Raw genomic sequence first — 17,108 nt, forward strand, 5'->3', positions numbered from 1 at the left:
CCACCATAGTCCACGGGCCCTTATCCCTAAACCCAATCCTTAGTTCCAAAAGAAATAGAATTAGCAAGCCTATAATATTAGTTCCTAACTAGGACTCCTAAATATATATAAATAGGGGGCTTGAGAGGCACCTAGAAACCCCCCACCACAATAAACGTTCCACCACCCCAAAGAGCTCCAAGAATCCCCCTAGAAGAAATCAAGAAAGCAAGAAAGCTTAAAGAAAGACCCTTCATAGCCAAGGAATTAACTAAGGCTAAGAGGTAACCCATGTCTCAACAAAACCTATTTTCATAGTTATGATTTCCCCCGTAGGTTTTCCCCATATTATTGTGTATTGATGATTTGTGATGTTATTATTGATGATTGATGGGATAATTCCATGGGTGATCTTGACATCGGGAGATTCTTGATAACCATGGTGTTCTTAACGATTATGTGGAGTTCTTAATGATCATATGGTGTTATTGATAATTGTATGGCGTTCTTGATGCTTATGTGTTATTTGTACCGAATCTTGTAATTAGAAGGCGAACCGTATTCTTGTTAATATAAAAGTAATTAGAACCCTAGGTTGATGTTCTTGTTGGAGTTCTTGATGCTTATGTGATATTCTTACCGAATCTTGTAATTAGAAGACGAATCGTATTCTTGTTGGATTAAAAATAATTAGAACCCTAGGTTATATCGTGGAATTCGTATGGTATTATTCTTGGTATATCGGGTGGGATTTCACATGATTGGGTGTTTATTAGGTCTAGAAAAGTATGATAGGTTATGTGCCGTTTGATTCTTGATTTTGATCCGTTAAATTGTCTACATGTGTTATCAATTGCGTTGGAAAGTGTCTAAGCATGGTCTCGGGTTCCACGAAGGTTCCCGGGGCGTTTTTGGTGTTGATGAGTCAGTGGGGGGTAGGTGGGGGTAAGGGACACACCACCTACCCGCGGTCAAAAAGGGGCAGTTCCTGCAGCGGGCAGCCGACGGGCGGGCAGCAGCCCGCCGGCGACCCGCTGCCGGGAACAGTGTTTACCGGCGGGCAGCCGGCGGGTGGCTCCCCACCCACCGGCTACCCGCTGGATATTCCCACACTTGGGACCCCGACTTCCCCGTTTGATGTTTCCCCGACCCCCGTGGTGTCCCAACGGACTCCGTCTATCGTGCCTATGTCTAGTTTGATGTTTCGGGAACAATTCGTAGGTTGTATAAGTCTTATATATTGCATGCTAGTTGAATTTGTATCCCGCTGACCTAGGTGAAAGGAGTATGAACCCCTTAGGACTATTCTTAGTATGTGAAGGATCACGCATAGGTTTTGTTATACGTTTTCTCCCCCTTCCCAATGTGTTAATGTGGGTTGCATGTGCTTGCTATATGTTATGTGTGCATGCTACCCCAACTTGGTTGAGATCAATCGGGCTATGCGGGCAGTCGGGTGAGCTGAGAACCATACCGGCTGTTAACCAGGCCGGTAGAGACCGGTCAGGTATATAAATATTATATAGGACTAAGATCCACTATACGGGCAGTTGAATGGGTTGAGAACCATCCCAACTGTTAACCAGGCTGGTAGAGACCGGTCAGGTATATAAATATTATATAGGACAGAGGTCCACTATACGGGCAGTTGAATGGGTTGAGAACCATCCCAACTGTTAACCAGGCTGGTAGAGACCGGTCAGGTATATAAATATTATATAGAGTTGCGGCTCATCGGTCGGTTGCGATCGACCCCTCCATGCTGTGAGACGGGGCAGGGTGCTGCGGGGCCGTGTTAGAGCTATATGCGCTGACCCTCATGTATGGGCATGCGATTGGTCCTGTGGCGCCAACAAAGTGTGCTATGTGATGAGAAATGGATGAGTTGTGTTTATGAGTATATTGGGGGATGTGACTATGGGATTTATGCTAGGGATTGTTTATGTTGGGTTATGATTATTAATTGTGCTCAGCTTTATCTGTCTTGCCTGTGCTATACGCTTGTTATAACTGTTGCTTGTGTCTAGCCTTATCTGTTGAGTCATTCCCGGTTTTAAAAGCTAGAGTCTCGTAGGATATATCTTCATGCTTCAAAATGGTTTTCGTATATCTATATATATCTCTATACGTAATGTATTTCAACGCGTTGGTGTGGGTTACCAGCATCTCTCGCTGAACAGATATATTTGGCTTTCAGGCACAGACGAGTAGATCACTGGAGCGCGCTAGAAGCTTGGACGTAGCTTAGATAGTTTTTCCCTTTCGGCCTGCGTGCCATGATTTAGTACTGATACTATTTGAGGATATTAGTCAGTTAGCCTGTGCACCTGAGTTCTCTAGCTCAGGTGTGGCATAGCACCACATACTCTTGTATTATGTTTTGGGATTCAACGAGATTTCACCTTTATTTTATAAGTTTTAAATATCCTGAAAATCTGGGGTGTTACAGTTGGTATCAGAGCCTAAGTTGACCCTAGGACAAGACTCTTAAGACCAGACTTTAGGACAACAGGCTTGAACTCTAAGTATTTAGGAACATAGGATTCAGGAATCTTAGGACACGCGGTGAGACTGTGAAACCTACACATAATCTCCCTTACCCGGAGAAAACCTTCCCCGTTATCACAAAAAGGGACATCAAGCCCCAATTTAACGTTCTTATAAACTTTGACCCAGGAAGACGACAACATGGCACCCAACAGAAGACAATCAAGGACTCCAGAACCCGCCGCGCACGACCTCCTAACCCAAACGCTACAACAACTAAAACAAGTCGCCCAAGCACTGAGCGACGTGGCTCTCCGCAACGACAGGCCCCCACCACCTCCGTCGAGCGCAAACGCAGACTTCGCCCGACAAGTCTCTAACCAGCGACCACCCACGTTCTCAGGAGAAGAGGATCCCGTGATCCTGGAGGAATGGATCCGAACCCTCGACAAAATTCTCAGGTTAGTGGAATGCCCAGAAGAACGCCGCGTGGAGATAGCCTCATTCTACTTCGGACACGAGGCCGATCTCTGGTGGATCCACGAGGGTCCCACTTACCAACAAGAACCGGAGTTCAACTGGGAGCAGCTCAAAACGCGACTACGAGAGCGATTCTATCCAACACACGTGAGGGCATCCATGTACGAGGAGTTTCTCCATCTAAAACAAGGGGCAGCTACCGTCATGGAATACCACAAACGATTCCTTGAACTAGCACGCTTCCCACCAGAACTAGTCCCCACCGAGGTGACCAAGATAGAAAGATTCGTATCAGGCCTCAACTTTGAAGCCCGAAAGGCACTAGTGGTAAGCAGGCCTCGGACTCTCAACGAGGCCTACTCCAGTGCCGCTAACCTCTACCGAATCCAACTACTCCAACGCGGGGTCCAAGAGCAGATACGAAAGAGGAACCCCGGAGGAGGGGCACCACCAGTAAAGAGAGCAAGAAACGACACCAATACAAGACCGAGTAACCTGACCAACCAAAGGCCACCCCTGGGGAACAACGACGCTAACACCAGGAGCTTTCCTTGTCCAAAGTGCAACAAGAACCATAGAGACAAAGATTGCATGGGCAATCCCTTGCGGTGCTTCAACTGCGGAGAAGAAGGACACAAGGCCTTCCATTGCGCCCAACCCCAGAAATGGTTTGGCTCAGCGGCGCTATAACTCACCAGCAAACTTGCATAGATGCGTTCCAGTACACCACCGGGAACACCGGTGAGAGAATGAAACACCTTCTTAAAATGGCCGGATAATTAACCAGCGATAGCCTAGCTATGATTACTCACTTCACTGACCTCCTCATACCGTGAGAATCCCCTGCCTCCATTTTGGCCTCAATCATAGGTTGTTAGAATCTGAGTTTCCTCCGTTTGTCGACGACGGCGCCACGCGCCGTCTCCTCACTGCCGATCCGACTTCCATTAAATCCGACATTGTGGTTGCCAAAGACAGGAGTGGACAATATAAGACCATCAACAACACTCTTTAATTTGCGCCGTTCCTGCCCAAAACAACTGCACTTTCGTCTACTATGCTCACTATGGGGGCAAAACGGTGAGTATATATATTAACTTTTTAAAATTTTGTTTGTTTAATCCACTGACACAGTCATTTCTCCACGCTCCGGTGAGCATAGTAGACAACGAGGCGACAAGCATAGCCTGAACTCCGAAGCCACATCGAGCTAGCAACTCCGCCGGACCACCGCGGTGCCGTCTCCACCTCTGGTTTTCGGTCAGAATTCAGTCGCAGTCGACTCGTCCACAGTCCTCGCTCTAGTGAGCTGCAGGATGTCGCCGGTGCTGAGAGCTAGCGGAGGCGAGCTGGATTCTCTGGTGATGTCGCTGCATCTCTCCTCCTTCAGGCGTCGCTAGCTCCCGGCCGCCGTTGCTTCATCTCCGTGTTGCTGGTTTTGGGTTGACGATAGGAAGCTTTGGCGTTGCAGCGACGTAGTCCGGTGGAGTTCGACGAAACCGTCGTTGGTATGCGAAGAATGAAGCAAATAATTTATTCTTTTTTTTTTAAATGTAAAATGACCGTTTTGCCCCCAAGAATACAAAATTTAAAAAGGTTTAAAGTTTTCCGGCAACATTTGGCCGGCAATTTGGCCGGGAGGATCAAATGTGTTATAAATTGCATAGTTACAGGACCAAATTGATAGTTTTTAAAGTCAAGTACTCAAATTAACACTACCCCAATAGTCACAGGACCAAAAGTGTAATTTTCTCTTCCTGAAAATTCAATAGTCGGGGACTAGTAATTGACTAGTCAACCCCAAAGTCATGTGTTGTACCTAAAGCTTTGTGAGTAGTTCTCTTGTTCCCTTACACCTCTTCATTTAGTAAGGGTAATAAAGACATTTCACCTTATGTTAGTATTGCAAGCTAACCTAGAGGACACCCCTCATTCTTTCCCTTACACTTTCTAAACTTGAGCTCCTCATCCTCTCTAAAAGTTATATAGCTTTTATTCCAAGACAAGTTGGAGTTTTACCAAATCTTCAAAGTTTGTCTTCAAGATTCCACCTTTCCTACCTTTGAGCATCTAGGAGGGTAAGATCTATGTTTATCTTGTTTTTTTAGTGATTTCTAAGGTGTCTTTCCTTAAAGATAGAATCTTTATGATCTTTTGGTGTGTTCTTGAAGTGGGTGAGGAAGGTGAACCTTGTTAGGAGCTTGGTGAAGTGTTAAGTGAAGGTTTTTATCTACAAGAAGTAACCCATGCTCTACAAAATCTATTTTGCTTACCTATATGATGATTTATTAGATTCTATATGTGATTTTGTTATGAAATGTGAGTGTTGATGCATTGTCTTGTGAAAATGCATATCTAGAGCTTGTTATTAGGGTTCATGTATGCCATTGCTTGGCTATTCCTTTGATTCAAGTCATTTTGTTGTATTTGGTGAGTTTTGGCATGTTTTGGACTTGAATTTGAGCTTAGAGTTGAAAATCCCCGAAAGGATTGTTTTTGGTACAGGGTGTGTAACCGCGGGCGGAACGGCGGGCGGGGCACCACCCATCACCCCACCCGCGGGGTACAAGGCCTCGTGGGAGTGGTTCCCGCGGGCGGAACCACGGGTGGAGGTCCACCCGTGGCTCCACCCGCGGGTACACCATATGTTGTTGGTTGGTGATTTGTTCCCCATGATTCTTTTGACTCGTTATTTGGTCTTTTGACTTCCCGATGTTCTTTTTTGGAACTATTTGAGTGTCTTCTTGATGTTTCGTATGTCTAGAACTATATGGTAGGAATCCATGTAGGTTTTGTTGTCTTGAATCGTTCTAAGTGTTCAACATTGTGATTCGTTGAACTATGATGGGTCTTGTGTGTTCTTCGGAACTATGTTTGGTTACCCGTTAGATAAGCGTGCTAGTTCGGTTTTTAAATGCTAGCGTGTGTGTTGTTTGTCTTTTCTTATTGTTGATGATGACTTGTGTCAATCGTCGTTGTTTTTGGACTGTGATCCATTCCTTGATTGAGTATGGTTTCATATCTTCGTTGTGATCCGTTGCCTGATTCCTGTTATGGTGTGGTGTGTGTGGCTGTACCTGGATTGCATGATTAATGGTATGGGACATTAGTCACCAAGGTACGGCAGTGGTCCTCGTGGTGGCCATGACGCGATTATGGAGTTTGTGACCTGTGTGTCGGGTTCACGTATTTCTTGGGAGGCATGTGTTGCCAAGGCATGTGTTACCATGTGTGTGATCGGTACCCTCGTATACTATAAAATGGTGGATTTGTTGGCGGTCGTTGGTGGATGGGGACGACGGTCATCGGAGGGAAAAGGTTGGACTTGGTGTACAAGGGTCCTGGAGGTAATGGTTAGAACTATACATAAGGTTCGGGGTAGCCATAAGGTTGGAGGGCATAAGGAAGGCATCTCAATTCGTGATGGTGATGTCAAGAAGGCTTGTATAGCCATTGTGTGTGATTCTCCATTTGTGACATGTGTTGTCACAAAGGCATGTGTTGTCAAGGCATGAGTTGCCAATGGTCGGGTCCTTATTCTCTTGTGTTATGCATGTCGGGTGTTAATCACTGTGTGATGGTAGATTATGCCTTGACCCGTTCTTATGAGTTATTGTTGCTTCTTGTTGTATTGGGATGTGTTCCCTTACCTTTATTGTAATTGCAAAGAGTCTTGTGTTTGACTTCTATTTTGGCTTTGAAATTGATATATACTATATCCCGTTTCGCAAATGATTTTGTTGTAACACCCCCATTTCTTAAACTACATAAACTGTCGAAAATACGTACAATTTTTTTTTTATTTGAAAACGAATGTAACTGCGGAAGCGAAAATAAAACTAAAAGAAAAGGAGAGTGCTACCGCCACGCTCAGATATTTCTCTATACCCAAACGCTAAGGCTAAATTTACAATTTACAATAAATAACTCAAAATATGTATTAGTACAAAAATAACTAACAATTCAAATGTCTAACTAATAAATGATATCTCTAGGTGGTTCACTCATTCTCATGCCCAATGCTCATGCAAGAGTTCCTGCAAAAACAATTAAAGAATAGAAAACAAAGAAACACACAAATTCAGCATTAAGCTTGTAAGATCTACTTCACCCCGTAAAACATATTTGCACATAGCACATAGGAGCAGATAATTGGCATATAGCATACACCCTTTAAACATTTAATCTTTTATTACCAATAGAGCATAATCATATAGAACATAACTCAAATATGAAATACTCAGAATTTCCAACAACCATAATTTCCCAACAATACTCATAATTTTTAATAACAAATCAGTAGTTCTCACAATGGATATTTAGGAACCTTTCAAAAGTAATATATTTTTTTCCAACATGGAGGAACACCAATCCCAATGCAATGGGCAGGGTCTTGTTTCATCAAGCCCTAGTGAACAGTAATCACCATACTGGACACTACACAAAATCCCATTCAATCTCAAACAATGGGCAGGGTCTTAATTACTTAAGCCCTAGTGAACAGTAATCACTCCACTGAACACTATGCAAAAATTCCATTTAAACCAACCAAATGATGGGCAGGGTCTTATTCAATAAGCCCTAGTGAACAGTACTCACTCAACTGAACACTACGCAAATATCCCATATAAGTGGAACAGAACTAATACCTTAAGTGTGCACACCCCCAATGGGTTTCCAAGCCCAATGGGTAGTAACTAGTCCTAGTAGCCAGGATACGTTTCTACTGACTACTACTCAACAGGGTAAATACCCTAGTGGTAGACTCCGCTAACCACTCCTCAAAACAACAGGACTAAATGTCCTAGTGAGACAGGATATGTTTCTACTGCTCACTCCACAAAACAACAGAGAGTTTTTAAGCTCCCTAGTGAGTCGGTATATTCAACCGCTCACTCCACAACAAACTGGGTCATAACCCAAGTATCCAAAATTTCACAACAGGATACTACACAAGTCTTAAGAATCAATTTCCTTTATCCTCAATCTTTATAAAAGTGACAACATTACTGATATTTCTCAAGCAAACAAATTCTCAACACCTCAAATAAGGAACCGACAGAAATTTTCAGAAGGTATGACCTATATTGCAAAATTTATAGAAATATATTGGTAACACATTTTCAGATGAAATTTTCCAGATACAAGGTACAGTGAGTCTAGATTATACAAAAAAAATTTCAAATCAATCCAAGGTCTAAAAGTATTTTTCCCGAATTATTTCCCAACACTGCGCCAGACAGAAATTGAACTGGCAGCACACTGCCTCCACTTTACGAAATTTTTCAGGAAAAATCGAAACATATTTTTAACCAAAAATTTTTACAAACATCAATTATAACAAGTCTAGGTTCTCCATAAAAAGTTTCAAGCAAAAATAAGTTTAGGAAGCAATTTTCACGAATTTTTCTTTCCAGCTGCGCCAGTCAGAATTTTCTCAGGCAATATTCAGATTGAGTACAATTTTTCCTTTTAAATCACCATAAAATCACCATATCACATATTAAGGGATTCCAAAACATCTAAACGCACATGTCTACTCACACAATATAATAAAATAACTTCCCACGTTAATTATCACAAATTCATTAAAATCATGAATCACATAAACAATTAGAAAAATCAATTTTTGATTTGGGGCAAAAGGATTTTAGTGAACATAAATCTTACCTCTAATAATGCCCAAAAGCAATCACCTAAGCTTGATGATCTTGACATCTAATTCTTGAAATTAATTGATAAGAAGAAACAGCTAGGGTTTTATTTTTGTTTGGGAGAAAGGAGGGATTGTCGACAGAGAGAGATAGAAAAATATATTGAATTAGGTTATCTGGAACAATCACTACAAGAAAAATCACAAATCACGATGGAAACATCGCGACGGAACGTAATCCGTTGTTGATTAGCGATGGTTTTTGCTACAGAATGTGTTCCGTCACGATTTTGCGTCGGAAATGGTGACGGAATTCAATTCTATAGCGATTTTTGGCGGAAAGTGAGAAAAAACCTGGGAAATTTTGGCGCCCACATTTTGGTGACGGATTTTGCGACGGAATTAAGTTCTGTCATTACAACAGCGACAGAAAAGGCAACGGCTGACAGTTCCATTGCGGTTTTGCGACAAAATCGACGACGATAATAAATTCCGTCGCGATATTTGGCGCAAAGTGGAAAATATTCCAAAGTAATCTTTGCACCAATGATTTAACGAAAGAAGTTGACAACGGAAATTGCGACGGGTATTTTCCCGTCGCGAAAATATTTAAAATTTGAAGTAAAGTTAATTTTTGCTACAGAAAAGGACGACGAAATCAATTCCGTCGCCAATATGTTGACACATTGGTGACAGAAAATGCTACGCCCTACATGTTTGTCGCACTATGGCGATGGAATTGGCAACAGAAATGAGATGAAGAAATTGATTTTGTCGCGAATATGTTAACACATTGGCTATAGAGAATGCGACACCCTACATGTCTGTCGCGCAATAGCGATGGAATCTGCAACGGAAATTAATTATGTTGCGATGTTTGGAGCAAAGATAGATTTGATATTTGAGGTTAGCGACAGAACTTGCGACGATCGTTCTTTTTGTCACTAAAATATTTATTTTTTAAAGTAAAGTTTTTTTTTTCCGCTACAGAATGAGACGACAAAATCCATTATGTCGCCATTACGTTTACATATTAGCGACAAAAAATGCGACACCCCACATGTCCGTCATGCTACGGCGATGGAATGAACAACGAAAATTAATAATGTTGCAATGTTTGGCACAAAGTTAGATTTTTCATTTGAGGTTGACGACGGAACGTGCGACGATCGTTATTTCCGTCATAAAAATATTTAATTTTTTAAGTAGAGTTTATTTTCGCTACCGAATGAAACGACAGAATTAATTCCGTCGCGAAATATGTTAACACATTGGCGAAAGAATATGTGACGCCCCACATGTTCGTTGCACTGCGCCGATGGAATCAACAATGAAAATTAATTTTGTTGTGATGTTTAGCGCAAAGATAATTTCACGTTTGAGTTTGGCAACGGAACTTGCGACGGTCGTTCTTTTCCGTCGCTAGAATATTTAATATTTTAATTAAAATTTATAACGTTTTAATGGTCGAATTTTGCACTATGTTTGGTATTACAAGTGAGAATATTTTTTAAAAAAAATTAATGTAAAATTGATATTGCATATGAATTATTAAAAATTATTAATGTTTTTGAATTTTATATATAAAAATGAAGTATGAGGTGTATTCGTTTATAAAGTTTTTTTTATTTAATAATTATGTTGATTTGTTATGATAAAGTTATGAACATAAATATTTGATTGAAACTACAATAAGAATTGATATTTAAAGTGGGTAATTACTAAAAATATTGAAATATATTAAATGATTAATACAAAGTATTTAAAATTACAAAATTTTAAGAATTTCTTAGTAAATTATATTAGTATTTGAATTATAATTTGTATAATCATCACAAATTAAAAATTTGACACTTTTTTGTCAAAATTTATAGAATAATAATAGAACTAAAATTTAATTTGATCTCGCAAAATAATTATATTCGAGCAATGCATCATGCATGACACAATATTTTTTCATAATTTAATTAAAATTTAACCATGTTTAATATGATTAAGCACACGTTATTACAATGCAATTAGTTTTACAAATCTAAATTGAGCATAACTATTATTTCCAAAATTTGCCCTTTTGACTTGTTCAAATTTCTAGAAAATTAATGAGGTAAGTATAATTGTACTATGTACAAATGACACATACTTTTGAACGACAAAATTAAAAAAATTAGAAAAATTTGTTTTGTTGCATTAAAAACGTGCAAAAAAAGCAAATGTGTGATAAGGAATTAGGGAGATGTGTAGTATTTCACAACATCAGTAAACTTATTACAATAATTTCACTTTTAATAAAAATTAAGTTAAGTTTTACTGTCTAATCAATATTGCATTGAAAAGATTTAAATTATTTTAATATGAAAAATTGTTAGGACGTCGTTTTTATTATCGATTATAATTATGTACAATAATATTCATCTTTACTACTAGTTTTATTAAAAGTTTAAAAACACATTTTGATTATATCGAAACAAATCATTTTTATTTTATATTAATTATTTAATATTTAAAAATTATACTAAACATTTACCTATTTTGACTTGTGTGTTGGATATTAATTTTAACGCACAATATACGCATTATAACTATCTACATAATCGTGCAAAGAGAACCGACGTTGTATAGATTTTTAAATTATTTTAAATAAAATACATATAATATGCCGGGTTTTGTAACCTGACGTATTATTATTATTATTATTATTATTATTATTATTTTAAAAAATTTAAAATAATAAACATACGATGTCGGCTCCTTAATGTAAAATTGAAATTACATATGAATTCATATGCTATATCTAATTTGCATAACTTTTTTAATCAATATTCCACCCGTCCTATTTTACTTATCTTACTTTCATTTTTAGTTAGTCCCGAAATAGTGTGTTCTTTCTAAAATTGAACATAACTATCATTTTACATTTTTCAATTTACCATTTAACTTGTTCCAATTTCTAGGCAAGTAATGAGATAAGTAAAATTGTACTTTGTACAAATGAGGACCACTTCTGAAGGGCATAATAAATTTCGCTTTTAACAAAATTGAGTTAAGTTTTACTGTTTAATCAATATTGAATTATAAATTTAATTTAATTTATTTTAATATAAAAATTGTCAGGACATCATTTTTATTATCAATTATAACTATCTACAACAATATTGATCTTTACTATTACATTTACTAGAAGTTTAAAATACACATTTTGATTATATCAAAAATAAATATTTATCTATTTTAAATTTTGTGTTGAATACACACACACGCACGCACGTACACACACACACACACACATACAAATAACTATACACTTAATCGATCTATTAATTAGTTAACCAATACTTTATAAACAAACTATCGATAAATAAATTTTTTAAAAATCTTTTACTATAGACCGAACTGAAATATTTATTTTACAAATTTTTTAACTGAATTGTTGGTTCGATTGTTTAACAAATTTTCATCAAATTGTACATACTTCTAATGATAATAATTAAAATTTGTGTGGCTATTTAAATATAATAAGATTTTGATGATACACAAATGTAAAAAATAATTAAATAATTAATTTTCTTTTTTTTTTGAAAAAAAAAATAATTTTTTTAATTATTTAGGAACTATATTTATTATTAAATTCTTATATATTACATTTTATAACTAATATATATATATATATATATATATATATATATATTTTTTTTTTTTTTTTTTTTTTTTTTTTTTGGTTCTTGTGAGGTCAGGTCTTCACGTGCGGTCAGTGCGGCATACACCATTAGGTATGCATAAATGCACCATAGTGTGTTTGAAAATACACTAGATTGAAATGTCAAAAAATGCACTACACAAAAAAAAAAAAATACACCACACATAATGGTGTATTTACGAACACTTTGTGGTGCATTTATGCATACTTAATGGTGTATGCCGCACTGACCGCACGGGAAGACATGACCTCACAGGAACCTGACCCTATATATATATACTTATTTATTTATTTGAGAAGCCTTTGATTTCATGAGATCTAATGATTGATATTTATTTTGTAGTATTTTTTTTTGGCAGATTTTTAATGTTGGAGCATTTTTAGCGTGTAACCGTGTAATCTCTCCTCTCCATATTCCCTTTCGTTACCGACATTCTCGGTTTGCACGCTGTCGTCGCCGGCGACTCTTTATCCAATTTCCGGCGTGCAACTACTCTCTCCGATGGTGACTGGTATGCTTGTTTTTTTTTTTTTTTTTCCTTTTCACGTTTCCGGTGTCTGTTTTCTCGTTTTTATTCACCATTTTTCTCGGCTGCTTTGTGCTGTGCAATTATGGTTTGCGAATGCGACTCTGCGACTGCGAGGCTAGTGGTGACTTTGCGAATTGCGAGACTGCGACGGGCTGCGGCGAGGCGACAATTGACCCGCGAGGAGGCAGTGACTGACGTTTCCGATATAATAAAAGCATGTTTATTTACATTTTACAGTGGTATTTAGTTGTAAATCTCTTCGTTTCATGCATATGTTTTCAGGTTCCCATAATACACACGTACAGGAATACAAGTATGTGTTTTTGTTTTTACCCAATTATTCTTCTTTTCATAAATTGTGTTTTCTTTATAAAACTAGTTGAAATGTTATGAAGTTGCTGTTTTTCTCTCTCTGGGGGTTCCTGACTTTCTAGACTTCTTTCATCACTTTATTTATTTTAAGAGTTTGATGAATTTTTTCATTTGAATGCAAAGTTTTGATATGTACATGAATTTTTCATAGGATTTTCACACAGATACTCTGTTTCTAGTGAATTTGCTGCTACTGCTGCTGTTGTTCTATGTGAAATGGAGTTATATACTTTTATTTTATTTTATGGAAATTAATTTTTGGAATTTAGGTGGAACTCTCTATGTAATGCAACTTTATTTGTTATTCTTTGAACTTACGTATTCATTCTTTGTTTTCAACAGCAGACTAAGAGCTACTTATATTATGGGGAAATTTAAGGTTTTAGTCACATATGAATGTTTCAGCAAAAAATTAGTTGTTATATGTTTTTTTTTTTTAAATAATGCAATTATACTTTTTCTTTTGTAGTTGGAATTTGAGGGTTTACAAATTAAAGGTTAGCAAATAGGAGATGGGAACCGGAGCAAGGGCGCAAAGATGTGACAGAGGACATGTTTGAAGACTTGTCCGAAGGAGAGAAGGGTGATATGTTGGGGGAGACGATATCGCTTGACGGTCTGAGGAAGAAGTTCCAGCGAAACTCATCCAATTTGGAAGTATGGCCGTCAGAGAGTAACAAGGAAAGAAAGCTTTATATTGTTCTTATTAGGTACGTAAATAGTTGCACTCAAATGAATGAACAATGATTTTTCAATTACTGAATTGCTAATAATCTGTGGAAGTATTACCATATGTTTGTATATAAAGTTATGATCTATATTAATTTAAAATTCTTAATTGAACTAGAACTTATCTCCTTAATAAGCTTATTGCATGGCTTTGTTCGTGGTGAAAATATGGAGCTTGGCCGGGATTCTGATACTGGTGATCAGGTAACTCATAACTATAACTCACGCTTTTAGGGAATTATAACTTCCTCTACCTAAGTCGTTCTTTATCTCCTGACAATGCAACTAATTTGTTCAACTTCTCATGTTAAATATGTTGTGGAACTTTCCAAGGCACTTGCTAAGATGCTCGGTGTATACATGGTGGATCTTTTCACTCGTCAAGTTTCCTCACCAGAAGTGGACTGGAGTTATGGTGAGCCTGCAGAAATGTTGAATACGTGTCCTAAATTACAGATGGTGATGGTGGTTTTTTGGGTGAAAGTAGCGGGGCATATATCATTAGAATACCCTTTCGTCCTCAGGATAAGTACCAAAGGAAAGAGATATTGTGGCCTCTCATTCAGGAGTTTGTAGATGGAGCTCTAGCACACATCTTAATATGTCCAAGACTTTAAGTGAAAAAATCGGTGATGGGCAACCCGTTTGGCCATATGTGATCTATGGTCATTATGTTGATGCCTGCTCTTTTTTCGAGTGCTTTAAATGTTCCGATTGTTCTAATTGGACACTCGCTAGATAGAAACAAGCTTGAACAGCTCTTGAAACAAGGGAGGCAATCGAAGGAGGATATTAATTCAACCTATAAGATCATGCATTCATGCGGAGGATAGAGGTAAAAAAGCTTTCACTCGATGCAGTAGAACTTGTTATCATTAGCACTAGATAAGAAATTCATGAACAATGGGGCTATATGATGGGTTTGATGTCTGAATATATATATATATATATATATATATATATATATATATATATATATATGAATTTTGATTGAAAAAAAAAAATCGTACCACTTTATAGTACAAATTATATTGTATTTTAGTTTGCATATTAACATTTTATATACAAATATTATAATTTTAACAAAATAATAATAAACACGAAAATCTTAAAAATAGTAATTTAGCAGAATTGAGACGAAATATAATTTTAGCAATGGAATATTCATTGTATTTATGGTGACAAAATTGGTGATGGAAAAATTTTTGTCACCCAAAACGCGACGGAATCACGACAGTGACTAGTTCCGTTATTTTTTTATGACGAAATTTTGTGACGGAATTTTTTTTTTTAAGATGGAATATCTAGCGATGGAATTACTACGGAAATTTGTTCTGTCGTTTTATTACGACGAATTTGTGCGGCGGAACACGAAATTTGTAACGGAAAAATTAGCAACGGAATCGCGACAATAAGTATTTCCGTCGTTATATTTCATGATAGAAATATGCAACGGAATATGAGCTTTGCGATGGAATATTTTTTTTCACGCAATGGCGACAGAAAGAAACATTTCCGTTGCCAAAATTGCGACGGACTCGCGATGGAATGACTTTCGTCGCCTATTTCGCGACGGAAAATTCCGTCACCATTTTCCGTTGCCACCGCTCGCAACGGATTATTTCCGTCACGAAATGAAATACGACAAGCCTTGATACTACGGAATGGATTCCGTCGCGAAAATGTAAATTTCCGTCGCAAAACACGATTTGCGACGGAATTTTACGTTTTCGCGACGGAATTTTTCCGTCCCGAATCACGATTTTTCTTGTAGTGAATATGACTACTACTTAAACACTTAACTAATAAATTGTATTATAAATAATAATTCTAGTTGTAGGAGACAACAATACCTAAAAACTTAATATAATATTAATATACTTATTAGCCTACTAGCACTTAACATATATACATACGTAACACATATATAAATAAATAATTATTAGCCATAATACACCGTTTAGAAATAAAAGAGTAGCAGTAGTAGACTAGTTTAAATAGTTTTGGGTCACATAAAATAATATAATTACAGACCATATAGTAAAAATATTTTATTTAATATAATATCTATTTTATAAAATTTTATTTAGAATAATAATATTTATAACAAAATACTCAAATAACCGGGGTATCACATTTGTATACATATAAACTATCAACATATGATATTTCACATGTATTGGTGGATTACCAGCATCATTCGCTGACCGGGCGTCGTCCCATATATCTATGTGTATCTTTCAGGTGCTGAGTAGATGAGAGCGTGATCTAGAGGCAGTTAGTGTAGATCCCTTTCCCTGTGTGATGGTTTGGGCCTGCCTGCCTTTGATTAGACTCTAGACCTTATGTTGTTGACTTTGCTTTTGGATTGATAGATTATGTTGCAGATGTTTACGCCTGTGCGTTCACCGTTGTGTGAGCGTGGCATAACACTCTACGTTTTCCATCTATTTCATGCTTAAGTCTTCCGCTGTGTATGCTTTTATGGTTGGTATTATCTTCTTGTTTAAGGTTTAAATTGGTATGGAAATCGGGGGTGTTACAACACCAACATGATCCATTGCAAACAGAGCTAGAGGCCCGCTAATCTCATAACAGTAACAAATAAGTCCCCACACTGTCCACTGTCCCATCGTAACAATCTCAACAAGGGTTCAATTGAACGAAGGGATCTCAAGAAGAAAAGCAAGGAAATAGATTCCACACGTAAGATATTCAACAACGCCTAAGCTTAATCAATAACTCAAAATCAAGGAATTCTCAAGGATAAGATAGAACAAGGTTAGAAGCTCACAACTATAGTTCAATATTAACGGTTTTCAAGAGAGAGACACAATAATAGATATTCCAAAGGCAATAGTACCATATCAAAGAATTCCAACAAAATGTCATACGAATAGATAAGCTCATATCAACGATTGAATCAAGAATTAATCAAAGGATACCGAAGGAATCATACGAGCATCAAGAAAAATACATTACTAGTACACGAGCCAAAAGAATATTCGCAAGGGTTCATACGCAAAACATAGAATTCAACAATAATCCAACGAACATAAAGGTTGGATCTTAACCACGAATCAAGACTCAAATCCTAATCAATAGGCTCATAATACACCGCTCTAGACCTACATAACATCAACAAATACTCACAAATACACGGAAGGCAACAAAAGAATTTAAG

General features: G+C 37.3%; 1 pseudogene; it reads left to right on the forward strand.

The window, feature by feature from the left end:
• The first annotated feature begins 4,262 nt into the window (after positions 1-4,262).
• On the forward strand, positions 4,263-14,813 carry LOC109185233 (annotated as a pseudogene).
• Positions 14,814-17,108: the final 2,295 nt, after the last annotated feature.

This window comes from Ipomoea nil, unplaced genomic scaffold, assembly GCF_001879475.1.
Source record: "Ipomoea nil cultivar Tokyo-kokei standard unplaced genomic scaffold, Asagao_1.1 scaffold0100, whole genome shotgun sequence".
In the NCBI taxonomy this organism is placed as follows: Eukaryota; Viridiplantae; Streptophyta; class Magnoliopsida; order Solanales; family Convolvulaceae; genus Ipomoea; species Ipomoea nil.